The following is a 15,245-nucleotide window of genomic DNA, read 5'->3' on the forward strand; positions in this document are numbered from 1 at the left end:
AATGCAGTCAGGACTCCATCCAAGTTCTCATTCCCAGTGCGTGTCCTGTGCTGATGCCACAAAAGTCGCAAGTGGGCCTGGTACTTGTCTCCAGTGGTGGCCAAGTGAGTGATCTGCTCAGAAAAGAGCCTCCTGAGCAGACCTGAATTTCACTTTTCACTGGCCTGGAGCTCTGGGTGAACCACAGGTGAGCCTGGCACTGGCAGAATTGACCAGATGCTTGTAGCTTATGAAGCTGCCCTGGGTGGATTGGCCTCATTCTGACTGTTTCACTGTGTCTAAGAAGAACCTGTTGCTGACCACAGCTTTTCTGCCTGCATGAAAGTGAGGATGTGATTTCAGGTTCATGTCTCCTAAAGTTTCTTAAAGTCAGTCACCCATGGGACAGCATCAGACCTTTAGTTGCACATATCTTGGTAAAAACAGTGCAACCCATGGAAGATTCTCAACATCCTTTGTCATTAAGGAAAAGCAAATCAAGCCACAATGAAATAAGAGTTAATATGCACTGGGAGGGTTTATCATCAAACAGACCCAGTAGCATGCTTGTGAGGAGGTTGGAAATAGCAGCCTCTTACAAGGCTGGTGGGAAAATAAAATGGTGCAGACATTAAAAAAAAATTCTATAAGTTACTGAGAATGTTAAAACAGAGTTACCATGTAGCACAGCAATTCTACTCTTAGAAGAAACTAAAGGAAATATATGTCCACACAGAGAATTTTACTGGAATGTTCACAGTAGCATTATGTACAGTATCTAGTGGCACAGACAATCCAAAATGCTCATAAACTGAGAAACGAATAAACAAAATGTGACCTGCCCAATTGTGAGAGTATTATATCAGTGGTCAAAGTTGGAAGTCTTCTGTTGTATGTATGCCATTACAGTAAAAGACAAATATTATGTGATCTCACTGATAAGAAATTCCTAGAAGAATAAAGTTCACTGAGACACATGGTGGTTTTAAGATACCAGGGCTGGGGTGGGAGGGCAGGAAGAAGAATTTACAGCCTCATGGGTGACACATTGCTGTTTGAGGTAACAAAATTAGGGTAACAGATGTTGGTGATGATAAGACAATATTGAGGATACAATGCATCAAGCACTTGAATGTGATTAAAATGAGAAAATGTGTGCAGCATATTTGTTACAATGATAAAAATTTTAAATAGAGCATAAGTAAATGAGAAAACAGATAAACTTACAAAATGGAAGAGAGAAGATAAATCATACAGGCAGAAAATTCCAATTATTTCCTTTAGCTTCAGCTTCCACAAGAGTAGAAGCATAACTGCAGGCTGTGCACTGTGATTTTCCCCAAAAATATACCTTGAGGAAAACATCAGACAGGTTTCAATTCTGGGGCAGCCTCTAAAATGCCTGCCCTGCACTGCTCAGAATTTCAAGTTTATCAAAATCAAAGAAAGTTGGGGAAACTGACAGAGGCCAGAGGAGCCTACAAGGTCAGGTCAACTAAGTGTCATGAGCTGTTTGCTACAGTATCCTGACATAGAGAAGGGACACTAGGTCCAAACTGAGAAAAGATGAACATGGGCTTTAATTTATAATAGCGTATGAATGTTGGTTCCTCAATTATAACAAATCAACTGATGTAAGATGTTAATAATAGGGAAAACTGGGCTCTGGGTAAAAGGGAATGCTCTGTTTTGTCTTCTCTATTTTTTTGTAAATACAAAGCTATTCTAAAAGACAAGGTCTATTAAAAGGCAATGGAGGCTGTGGTGCAATGCAGGCTAGAACCGCCTGGCCCCTGGACCACCTGGCACCCTGAGGGAGTCATTGGACAGGGCCTCCTGCATATTCTTGGTGGTGGATCAGCTGCTTTGCCTGGTACCAAGACTGCATATAAGTCACCACCTGACTTGACAACCAAGGAGGTGCACAGCTAAGGGAAGATTGAGGGTGGAGGTGCATGAGCTCAGGGAGCCCAACAGGCAGGTGACAGGCATCGCCTGGCCTACAGGAGCAACTGCATGGAGACCTGTGCACAGAGCACTGCGTCCACATGCAGACCTTAAAGGGCCCTATCTGGACACCCATGCTCATCACCCTGTGGGTCAGCCCAGCTGTCCACTGTGGGTGCTGGTCCCTCCACAAGGACAAGTACACAGGAGAAGGACTCATGGCTGTGCAAGCACATCAAGAAGCCCCTTTGCTCCACCGTCCTTGGCCTAGACTGGCCCCAAAGACATGTTCCTGGTTGCTGGCTCCTGTGACTTCAGGTATGGAACCTGACTAACCTGCACCAAGGAAGTGGAGGCCCGGGGCAACCACCCTATGGGGTTCCAAGATGTCTTCTGGGGAGCTGGTGATCGCATCCAGCAGAAGCTACCCCTGGGTGTGTGGGGTCTGATTCTCTGAAGGAACAGTGTGGCCTGGCCACACGCTGACAGGAAGATGACCATGGACCCCTAGGCCTCTGAAGTGCTTCCGCTGCTGCCCTCACTTTCCCCAAAGAAAACAATCTGGTGGCAGCAACCTTGCCTGTGTCCTGGTGCTGTTAACCCCGGAGGGCACCGCGGGGACACTGAGTGGGGTGAGCGGCTGGTTGTGGCCCAGCAGAGCTGACTGCACCACTTCCCAGCCTGTGGGCACTTCCAGAAAGTTGAGCAGAAGGTGCGCTCTGAGGGCCTGGGCTCCGTGCCGGGGGCAGCGCCAGTCAGGGCTCAGACCCAGTGGGGAAAGGCCAAGTGCGCGCAGGTCAGCACCATGAACAGGGCTGGTCAGAAGGGCGTCTGGGAGGTGAGGAGTCTGGAGTCAGCCTTGAAGGGCCTCAAGGTCAGGTGACCTACCAGAAATAGGCTGCGGCATTCTGGCTACTGAGGACAGGAGGTGAGGAGAGGTTAGCTGGCTAATGGTAGTCTTGTTGCATGTTTCTGAGATGCCACCAGGGTCTCCACTGGGGCTGTTTCCTCATAAGTGGGGGTGGTGTGGGAGATATCTCACCTAGTGAAGGAACACGTACCTTGTACTCAGAGAAGTGTTTTCATTTATTGCAAAAAAAAAATGCCCTAAAACAACCTGCTGGTCACGAAATGCTTCAAAACAGGGTGATAATAAAAATACAATTGTGAGAATTAAAGCAATGGAGCTGACCCTGCTACAATATAGATGAGCCTCAAAAGCTGTGAAGAAGTGACCTGAGAGAGCCAGTCACAGAGGATAACATGTTATGTGAGTGCATTTACAGGAATTGTCCAAATAGCTAAATTCACACAGAGAGAAAGTAGATTGTTAGCTAGGATTAGGAGGTGGAGGCTGGGGAAAGAGAGCAAATGGTGAAGAAGGGTCTTTGTTGGGTGATCAGTAGGTTCCAAAATTGCATTATGAGGATTGTTGCACAAGTTTATAGATATCCTAAAACCACTGAATTGCACACTTCAAATTTTTGAAATTTATATATGAAAATGATATCTCAATAAAGTTGCTTTTTGAGAAAATGAGAAGATGAAAGACACTTTTAGTTTTGGGTTAAAAAAATAAACAAATGTTTAGCTACCAAAATATATTATTTAATTTGTCTACTATTCTTTATTTTTTCTATGGGACAGGCACAGAGCAGAATTTGAGAGTAAGAGAAACCTTGTAGAGGCTCTAGTTAGGAGCCCAAGGAAATTGGCTGCTTCTCTCTCAGGAGAGAGACTGTATCAACCTTACTCCCTCTTACTCCTTTTTACACATCACATCTCACCACAGCAGAGTCAGTCTTAAGGACCTCCTCAGCCTTGATGGGACAATGATTCATCCTAAATGGATCAAGGGATTTGATTCACAGAAAGACCATCATGATCAGAAGAGAGATAGGCTTCTCCTCCTGTTCTTTTGCACTGAGGGAGATGACAAGCTCCATGGCCACCCAAGGAGCAGTAAAAAACCATGGCCCTTAGAAGATCCCCAGGGATGGATGAACTCAGAGGATAGAGCCTGAGCACCCAGAAGAGTTTGAATGTCTAGAGATGGGCAGATGCATGGAAGTTACAAAGAGAGAGAGATCAAGAAGGTAACACTGAGTTCCAAGATTTCCTAATAACTTTACTGCCATCTCACAAATTTTAAAAATACTCTAAACATCTGTAAATGCAGACATGCATGGGTGCTGGAGCAGGAAGCAGGGGATAGGATATGAACATGTCTTTTTGGAGACTATGATTAAATCTCTAACGTAGCAATCTTACTCCCTCTTTCCATCAGAAATTAATAAACTTGTGGTTTCCAGTGAAAATGGCAAGCACCTCCTCAACCTCACCTAACTGTCACCCACTTCTGGGTCCAAGGCCCAGGGAGTAGATTCTCTGTCAGGGGAAGGCCTGGGGTAGTTGTCAGCTCTGGGTTTCCCTATGGTAGGAAGCACCAGCTGTGACTTCCATTGTGGGCCAGTGAGCAAAGGCCTGTGGACTGTTCCAACCACTTGAGTTTCCTCAGTCCCCTGAGAAGACCCACAGTGCCCCCTGGTGGCTCCCATAGGTCAAAGGTGTATGTCTCCATCTCATTCCTCAAGAATTAATCAATTCACTTTTTATTTTCATTTTTCCTGTTCTTCACAGGCCAAACCATATCCATTGCTTGTTTCTTCTTCGTCTCTTCCTGTTTGTACTTATTTCCTAAATTACTGTTGAAAATCTCCAACATTTGTATTTCAATTTCAGTGTTTCCTGATCTTAACTGTTGACCTCAGTACTTTCAATGACTAAGGAAATTACACCCACATCCACTTGACTCTGTGTCACTTATTTATGTTGAGCCTCAAATAGAATAAAGGGCAAGTTTAAGGAAGGAATTATTTTCATACTTTCATCAGGGACTTTTAAATAGAAAACACAGATGGTGACCAAACATGAGTGTCACAGGATTTCCTCCCAGATCTGAGCTGGCCCAGCACAGATGTGAAGCTCTGGTGGATGAGGCAGGGTCAGGAAATCCAGGAAGCTTTACAAGCTGGGAAGCCCTGAGCAGCTTCACCCTGAGGTGGTGTCTGTTTGTACTGCTCATGGGCGGTAACCTCAGAGCTTATGATAAGCCTCTGTGTCAGCACAATGTACATGAGACTTGCAGCCTTGTGTGTGTGTGTGTGGTTGCAGGGATGAGGTTCTGGTTTGAGAATCAGAGGCCCTTTTGTCTTTTCATCTCAGAGTAGTCTGTGTCATTGTCAGTGCCCCATCAGCCATGTCAAGAGACATTTAAAGAGCAAAAGAGTAGCAAAGATGTTCCTTGAAAGAATTAAGCTTTAAGTACTCTGGAAGAGTTTCCACTTAAGCATGAAATAGGAAATTGTTTAACTTATGTCATTTAAAATACAGATTATGTATTCTTAGATAATATCCTTATATAATATATTTATTATAATTTTTATCATTGTCCTTTGCATTGAACTTTGTGATATATTACATTCTTTATTTGAACGTAATATTTCAATTTAGGACTTTTTCCAAGGTAAAAGTACTAGGTCATAAGAACAGAAATATTTTCAGAAAAAATTCAACTTATACTTTTGATTACAAGTAATCAAGTAATTGCAATTAACTGAATACAGAATAAAAGTATAAAATCCTATAAATATATGAATAAGTGATGACCTTAATTAGTGAAGAGTGTCAGAAAGAAGCAGAAATGTTGCCTCTGCATTACAAGATGAGAACAAGGAATTATCTTTTGCTCCATCTGAAATTCATTACTTCCCCATCTCCCAATATCACCCAGAGGTTCAAGGAGATATACAAAACCTGAATATCTTTACATTGTTAGTATATGGCTGATGGCTATGTCTAAACAGACTAATTATAGTCATTTTTATTTCAAAAAATGTTTTACATTGACCATTTACTATTTTATTATATTAAACACACCCTTCCTTTTCCATGCTATGTAACTTAAATGGAAAGACTGGGAGAGTCTATAAATGCAGTCAAATAAGATAAGAAATTCATTTCTGATCTTGAACAAGTCCCTGGGCCCTCTGCTCTCCTCTCTGATCCCACACCACTGATCTACTTTCCAGCATCAGAGGTTGGGGACCCTGTCTTGGTGCTAGCCCCTCCCTGTGCTGGGGGAGCCGTTATTCCCTCTTCACCTGCTCGGGTGAACATTCTAAATTTCCCCAGTCATGGAGAGTTTCTTTCTCATATCTTTGCTCTCTGTTATAGTAATGAGCCTATTGGTTTGCTTTACATCTAGTGTCTTTGAGTGTCATCTCTTTGACAGAAATGGCTTCTCACAGGTGTTTTGTATTTACCCCTGCAAGAAAAACCCATTACAGGGGAGCCACATAGAATGGGCCTTCAATAAATATTTGTTGGTTAAATGAATTAATGGATAGATGAATGTTTGAGCCAGACACATGAAGTTATTAAATAAGAATTTTAAATAAAATGAACATCATTCCTCTGTATTTGGAGATTAAATAATTTAAGGATATGAGCTCTACAGAAAAGAAAGCAGAATCAGAAAGTCTAAGAAAATGTAAAATTAAAATCAAATAATTCCCAAGGCACTTTGAAATTTAGAGAATGGCAGATCACAGTATTTAAAAATTGCAATGCTGTGTCTCTTGTTATTTATATGCCCTGTTTTAATTGCATACATAGCACTCTTCACCTTCTAATACACTACATAATTTAGGTTCCTGTTGGATGTGCCCCATAGGAATGTATTCTCCAGGAGGTGAAGAATTTGTGTCTCCTCTCAACCTTGACTCATAGTGGTATCAAATTAATACTGTTGCACACTATCAAGAGGGTAAATGAGATATGGGAAGATGAGAATTGAACAAAGAGTTTGATTATACCATGTAGCAGGGGTTAAGACTGAAATACAGTGAAGGAAGGATAGATGAAAGCAAGGAGTGAAGGGAGGGAATGAGGGAGTATGGGAGGAGGAAAATGGAAGAGGGGAAATAAAAGAAGAATGAAGGAAGAAAGAAAAATAAATAATAAGAAAAGAAGGAAAGAAGAAAAGAAAGAAAGAAAGAAAGAAAGAAAGAAAGAAAGAAAGAAAGAAAGAAAGAAAGAAAGAAAAAGAAAAGAAAAAGGAAAGAAGGAAAGAAAGACTTTGTCATAACACTGTAAATATGAAATAATAAGAGATAACTAGAATGAAATATGCCTTAAGGTTTCTTTTGCATTGAGCATGTCACTGGAGAGCTTGCTAAGTAAAGTATTTATATTACTTGGGGAATAATGAAGATACAGATCAGGTTAAATTAAAAATTGAAACCCCAATGTGCTAATGCCGCCAGAATGCCTGAAATAGTGAGACTCACCATAGAGGGCTGACAAAGATGCAGGCAACTAGGATCCCCAAATATTTCTGGTAAGGAGACAAAATGGGAGACACTTTTTGACAAACTGTTTTGAATTTCTTACAAATTTAAACTTACCCTGACCATGTAAATTAGTATCCCACTCCTAAATGCTGATGTTACAGTAATGAAGATACATGTCCACTAAAAAACATGTTCATATTTGCTCATGGCAGCTCATCCATAGTAGCCCCAAACCAAAAACCACTCAAATACTCAAGATTATTAATGAGTAAAAAATTTTTGGTAGTCCACATAATGGAATTCTGTACTGGAAGAAATACTAAGAATTTCGGACAAGATGGAGAGAACTCAAAAGCATATGTTAAGAAGCCAGACAGAAAAGGATACAATCAGTAGGTTTTATTTGTATGACTTTCTAGAAGAGGCAAAACTATAGCAAGAGAAAATAAATTTATAGTTATCAGGAGATGAGGGGAATTGGCTGACTGCAATAGGGTACCAGGGCACATTTTGGGGCGAGGCAGATGTCTATATCATGATTGTGGTGGTGGTTATTGAACCAGACATAGTTATTAAAATCACTGAAGAGGTGGCTCAAAAAATGTACATTTTATTTCAGGTCAAATACATTTGAATAAAGCTATCTAGTAATGAATTAAAAGGAAAACACAAATACTTGTGCATGGAGTGACCCAGTTTCCAATGGAAATTGTTTATGCTGAGTTTCCTGGAAAAAATATAAATTATGTTCTCAAAACTTATATTTGTCAAATGAATTAAATGAGGATGGGAATAGAAGTCTTTGGTTATTAACAGCTTCTATTGTTTTACATTCAAGTTAATATCTGATATTCACCATTTATATAATATTTAATGATATTGGAGTGTATCTGATTGACATAGGTGTGAAAACCTGATATTTTAAGAACATTTCCTGAGAATGTAAAGTGGACTCATCCACTAATAAATAAATGAACCAGGATTCAAATATGCATTTCCATGATGATTGTAAATCTGCACTAAAATGTGGTTCCATAGTCAGAGCAAACACACAAACACACTCATATGGGGACAAGAAATTACTCTCAGACAAGCTCAGAAATTCTACTCTAGAGAAAATAACAGAAAGTCCATTAATTCATGTTTAGAAACCAGCATAATCCAAATATCAGAAACTGATCATGCAGAATTAAATGCTGACTTTCTCAACCCAAAGTGGATCCATGAACTGGAAATAGAATGCTTGTGATTGTCTGTATGTGTGCACATATAAGTGTTCTATGTGATAAACATGTGTGTTAGAGAGAGGAATACTGGTAACTCAAAGCACAGTCTATATATCTGTTTTTGTTTAAATTTCTGCAACCCCAACTAGAGATGTCACCTCCACCACTTTTTAGTCTAGATCTCCAGAGATCAGACTCTCTCAACCCTTGTCCCCCTTCACTCACTTTTTTTTTTTTTACCTCTATTTCAATTCTAGTCCTGACACTGTACAGTTTAGTTGGTTCTCAAATTATTGTCCTAAGTAAAAGACTTGTGAATGCATTTCGTTCTCCTGAGCTAGAAATCAGAGAAACCTTAACTTCTTCAAAGACTTATGGAGGAGATGCCTCCCAAGGCACTGCCATACCTCCAATCTTTGTGCAGGAGATGCCTGACCTCAAGCACGGGAGTCCCCTGTGTGAGAGGCTCTGAGCCCCTCCTTTAATGTTGATGAGCAGGGTCTCTGTGTCCCCGTAGAGGTGCTGCATGTGCCCAAGTGCATCAGTCTCCCTCTCTGCAATGAAGCTGTTCCTAGAGACCTTAACCAGTCACCATTTTATTTCCTGCAAACAAATGACTCCAAATAGAAACTTTTAAGTATGTTTTTTGAACAACACACATTTATTATCACAGACTTTCCAGGCATCAGGAGTCAAAGGGTAACTTAGCCTGGTGTCCTTGGCTTGAAGACTCTCATTGAATAGTGAGTGAGCTGTCCACCATGTCGACACTCACGTGAAGGCTTGGCTGGGGGGTGGGGTGGGGGTGGCTTCCAAGCTCCCTCATGTGGCTGTGGGCAGGCCTCAGCTCCTCAGCATGTGAATTCTCCACTGGGTAGTCAAGACAAGGCAGCTAGTGACCCCAAGGACTAGTGATAGAAGATACAACAAAAGAGAGTCCCCAGGACAAATCCTAAAGTTTTCATAATCCAGTCTCAGAAATGACTTGCCATCACTCCTGCCGTATTTAAAATCTTGGAGGACAGCCATTCAGTAGAGCCCACCCTCAAGGGAGAGGACCACCCAAGGAGGCTGTGGAGTTCAATGAGGGACCTTGTGTTAGTTATATTCAGTTGTTGACTTGGCCAGGTGAGCATGCCTAGTCTTGTTGCTGTGGAATAAGCCAATGGTATGTGAAACTCATCTGTTGCTAATTACATCTGCAGTCAGCTAGGAGGCGTGCCAGCTGCAATGAAGGATGTTTGACTTAATTGGCTGGTGCTTAAATGAGAAACCACAATGTAGCACAGCCCAAGCAGCTCGGCATTCCTCTTCTTAGCACTCGCAGCTCCACCCAGGCCTTAGGAGATGCAGAAAGAAGTCACCCCAGGGAGAGTTGTTGGAACCCAGGGGCCTGGAGAGAAGACCAGCAGAGACCATCCTGTGCCTTCTCACATAAGAAAGAACCTCACTGGAAAGTTAACTGCCTTTCCTCCAAAGAACTAACAAAATAAACCCCCTTTTATTAAAAGCCAATCCGTCTCTGGTGTGTTGCATTCTGGCAGCTAGCAAACTAGAACAGACCTCTCAGTGGCTGCCTCCTTCTTAAGTTCAAGGCACATCAAATTCTCAGTTCTTAGTATTTGTGTTAAGAATTGCACACACAATAGAGAGGGACCCAGAGGCCAGAGAGCAAACACAAACCTGTCACCACCTCTACTTTGGAGGTCTGGGGTAACAGAATCCTCTCACCACATGCCACACCCCAACATGGCAGACCCCAATTCCACAACACGCTTCAATTTTCCACATCTTCAGCCTTCTTGGGACAGGGGTTCCTTAATCCAAATGCTCAGGGAAATGTTCCCCAAAGAGTAGGCCTTTTTTATGGTGACAGATCAGCTCCTCCTGTGGTTCTGCCACCCAGAGGAAGCATGGACCCAACTTAAATGGTCTCCCTGAAGATGGCATCAGAGTCTGGTTCCAAGCCAGTTTAAGGTGGGGCTAGGCCTATCTTAATAAAGGACTTTACAGGCTCCTGAGTGAGGTTGACACTGCATTTTCCATGACCACCACTGAGCAGCATGATTCTGAAATACAGTGTGACCCTCAAGCACCTGTGGATGCTTGTAAATGGCAAGATGGTTATTCAGGTTCCTCAGAAAACACTGAGTAGTGGAAGCAAATTCAGCTCCTTTTCTTTATTGCAGAATTGTATCATGATTCAGAAAGCAATTACTGACAGAGAGCCCAGAGCCTCCCCTTTTCCCATACCTGCAGCCTTGCTTTCTCTCAGAGAACAAAGTGTGGGCAATTTAATTATCACCTCTGTAGGCCATTGATCAATGCAATTTCTTTCTGATGCAGTTGTACTTTCACAATTTGTTTCATTTTTAGATTTCTTTAAAAATTTTAAAAATTATACTTTTCCTCATTCAATTGCTTTCTAGATGGAGACAAACATGGGTTCTTCAACTTAAAAATTTATCACTGACACACCAAACTGATCTCATGTTAACATACACAAAGTTTTTTTCTTAAAATTATGATGATGGTTTAGAATCATTGAAAATTTTAAAATTATTTTATTATAAATGTAAGAGAAGAATTATAATACTTCAAAATCTTTACTATCTTAAATGTTTATTGGTGAGTGATGGTGGTGTTGAAAGTAAAACTGGGAAATATGAAGCTGTCCAAATTGCATTATTTTTGTTCTGTAAATTTTATTAGAACTGAAAAGAACAGACTCAAGATTTCAAGTAGTGAGTAAATATCTTCACTGTATAATTGTCACTGAGTTGACCTTGTCCATGTATGCATTGCTTTTAAAGCACTACTCATTGGATTTGTGTAAATATACAATTCTTACAATTGATAATTGATGCTTATTTGTATGATTCTCATTCAAGTTTGTGGTCTGGCTTAATCTGATTTCTGAGGATTAACCCAAAGTTCTATAGAACCTCCCTCTATTAGAGCACATCACAATGCAGCCTGCAGTGCTTATATTCAGTATCCAAATACAGAAATGCCACTTAATGCACTTATGAACTTGTAGCAGAATTTCCAAATATCTCCATTTCTGTCTTTTTTAAATAATATTTTGAAATCTTCACACACATGCAGTTCATACATGATATACACTCACTGGCTCACAATAAAAATGCCCATGGTGATGTATACACAACTATGTGATGACATTGTCAATATCAGTGAGATTTTATCATCCATAAAGCTATAAATTTCATTGAATGCCATTAAAAACTCATCTCACTGAAGAATAATTATTCTAATTTACAAGTAAATTGAAGGTATTTTCTGTTTGGTTGTTTTATTTTTGCTTCGACCCCTATGATCATCAGAGGAGAGGTACAATTTATTATTTGTGTCATCAAGTTAAAGAGAATATTAATAAAATCCCAAAGGGTAAAACATGAGGTTGGAAAACATGATTGAATTACTCTCTGATGAGGAAGAATATGAATTTCTTTTCTTTTTCCTTATTTCTATGCTTAATTCCAGGGTGTTATATGCTCTAAGTCAAAACAAAAATTCTTCATCTTTCCACAGTTCATATAAAATGCATTATAAACAAGATTTAAATTTCAGAGCAATGGGTCATTGTTATGATTCCATTCCTTCTCTCCCATTTCTGTCATTTTCACGAGCAGTTCTCACTCTGGCCAGCCATAATTAGTTTTATATTTACATTAATGTTGTGTTGGTGTTACTCAAGATTGCTAGCAGAGATTGTGTTCAGGATTCTCATTTCTCCTGAATTCTAAGTAATTGTACATCACATTAGTCTGTGGCAGTAAAAACCACCATAACAATATAAGATTTCATGGTGGAATCCAATAAAATAGCTTTCTCTGGATGAAACACTTAGTTATGTCACTCCATGATAAGAACCTCATGATGAGAATTTCAACCAAATTATGGATAGAGAAAATATTCATGACAATGGTATGTGCTAGATTTCCTAATTACTTGTTATGGAAAGTGGTGACAATTAATTTTGGTTCTAGCATATGAAGTCTGCTATTATTTTATTGTTATTATTATTAATAGAGGTGGAATTAAAGTGAAAAAAAACTTTAAGACATCAGAAATAAAGTTGTTCATTTTTTCATCCTCAAAACAAAAATATTTCAGTGCACAGTTCTTTTTTTATTCCCACCAAAATTTTATTTATGGGACACTGAAATTTGAACTGCACATAAAGCTCATGTTTCATGAAATATTCTTTCTTTGATGGTTATCCCCAAGCTTCATAGATGAAAAACTCATGATCAGTTCCATGGTCTTCTCTTGTATGGTTCCATTATAGGAACTGTCCAGATCAGGCAAATTCATGGAAACCAAAAAGCTGATTGGTGGTTGCCAAGTGCTAGGGTGAAGGGTAGAGAAGGACTATAATGGGGCTGGGGGCTCCTTTTGGGGATGAAGAAAATGTCCTGGAACTATGAAGAAGTGGTGGTTGCACAATGTGGTGAATGTACTCAATGCTGCTGGGTTGTGCTCTTTAAAGAGGTTAATTTGGTGTTATATGAATTTGTCCTCAATAAACAATATACACTCATATGCATGTGAATATAATTAACATTGGAATATGCATGAAATATAAAGACTATGACTATTGATTTTTTATTCCTTTTTTTGGGTATATGGGCCAGGAAATGAACCCAGGTCTCCAGCTGGGCAGGTGAGCTTTCTGCCAGTGAACTGCCCATGTGCCTTGCTATTGATATATTGTTTTAAAAATCAAACAAAATCAAGCTGTGGGCTAGAATTTGCCAAACCCTGATTTAGATAAATAGCAATAGCTAACAGATTTACTCATCAGTCTCTGCCCAGAATAAAGAACATCAGACACAGGTTTTCACATGGTCATGTTGTAAAAGCTATATATTTATACAATTATCTTCAAGAATCAAAGCTACTGGAACACAACTCAACAGTTTCAGGAACTTCCCTCCAACCACTCCAATACACCATAAACTAAAAGGGATATCTAAATGATGCATGAGAATAATCTCAAGTAAAACCTCTCAACTCTATTTGAAATCCTCAGCCACTGATGTTTTATTTTGTTTCATTTATCTTCCCCTTTCTTGACAGAGGCTTTCTCAATGCCATGATGCCAATCGCTGGTTCATACTGAGAGTCCTGTCCCATACTTTCAGGGATATTTGGACCCTGGGAGTCATGTCATATATGGGGAGGGTGGTAGTGAGTTCACCTGACGAATTGGCTTAGGGGGTCTCTAGAGATGACACGTGGCATGATTATAGGTAGGCTTAATTTCTCCTTTGCAGGAATAAGTTTTAGAAAAGTAAATAAAATATCAGATTTTTTCTTATCTTGATATAGAAAAGTATACCTTAAAGCATAGTTGCCCCTTCTAAGTAAAATGCTGAGGTCATGTTATACAATAATGCACTAAAAAGGACTTGGCAATAATATCTTTTAGTTTTTAATTTTAATTTTCTTGCTGTTCAAATTTATTGAAGGATATAAATATATTTTTTCAGCTGGGTGGCTCTCCACTGAAATACTGAATGGTCTTATGTTAGTCTCTGGGAGTTCTGAGATATGGGAAGGTCAGGAGTCTGGATTTATTGCAAAGACCTTAAGGGCAGGTGGCTGAGGGGGTTGTGAGGACAGCTGAGGAGAGTGTCCTGGGGGGATACACAGCCTGGGGAAGGCCTTCAGACATGGCTGCTTGGGAAAAACTCTTCACCCTCTTGTGGTTATATGTGTGGATTTAGGAACATTTTGGACTCAGAAACATGGAGAGCAGGAGTCTGTCACTGGTAGAAGAACAGGACCAGAGTGAGCTCAGGTGAGAAAGGGGGGTCAGGGGAGAAGAAAGTGAAGAGCCTCACAGAATCATATTTGGAAAAGCATGACAGAAGGAGGGGGGCCTGGAAAATCCATGTGCAAACACTGACAATCTCTGATGTGCCTCTCTGCTCAGGCAGCTATAGCCAGGAAAATCCAAAATGGGTTTTCACGCAACATATTCCACTGAATTCTCACAATAGTCTTGGGAGTGTTTGCATAATAGACAGAGGGCAATTATGCAGTAGCACTTCTTAATTATTCCATTTTAATTAGATATAACATTTTATACTTAAAAAATTTTCACTTCTAAGTTCTGTATACTTATTTTCAGGCTATTTTCTAGATTTTACATGGGGATCATGTCGATGTTTGTATAACAATTTAGTGTCTTCATGGACAAGAGGCAGCAAGGAGACCTCCCCCACAAGGCCCTGTTCCCAAGAGATGCCCCTCTGCTGGGTCTGAAGACACAGGGGCTCCTGCTGCTCATCTTTGGAGGTCCCTAAATGCTTGGCAGTCTAAGGGAGTAGAGCCTCAGGCAGGGCTGGGGCTCATTTCTTCTCAGGCCTGGAGCCCTGGGTAAGTCCTGGAGCTGATGTCTCAGGCCCCTGTACAGTCTTTGTCATGGCTGCCCCCTGAAACGTGTGTGGGTGTGACCAACATCACCTCCCCAGGGTTTCCAGGTGCTGAGCAGAGACACTGCAGGAGGGAAGATGTGAGACTGAGATGCTGTCAGGGCAGGGGATCACATGAATACCCCCTGGGCTGCAGTCTCAGCATAGAGCCTTGGAGAGGCTCAGACCTTCAAGGGAGAAGAGGGTAAGATGGGGATGGGATGTCATCCTCACCCCACAATAATGGGCAGGGATTTGAGCTCAGACACTGCAGAGAGAAAGCCAAAGTCTCCTTG

General features: G+C 40.6%; 1 pseudogene; it reads left to right on the forward strand.

Annotated features, from left to right (window-relative positions):
* Window positions 1-14,841, forward strand: part of LOC143649326 (magnesium transporter NIPA3-like) — a 39,371-nt pseudogene extending 24,530 nt beyond the window's left edge.
* The last annotated feature ends 404 nt before the right edge of the window (window positions 14,842-15,245 follow it).

The sequence above is a fragment of the Tamandua tetradactyla genome, chromosome 11, assembly GCF_023851605.1.
Source record: "Tamandua tetradactyla isolate mTamTet1 chromosome 11, mTamTet1.pri, whole genome shotgun sequence".
NCBI lineage: Eukaryota > Metazoa > Chordata > Mammalia > Pilosa > Myrmecophagidae > Tamandua > Tamandua tetradactyla.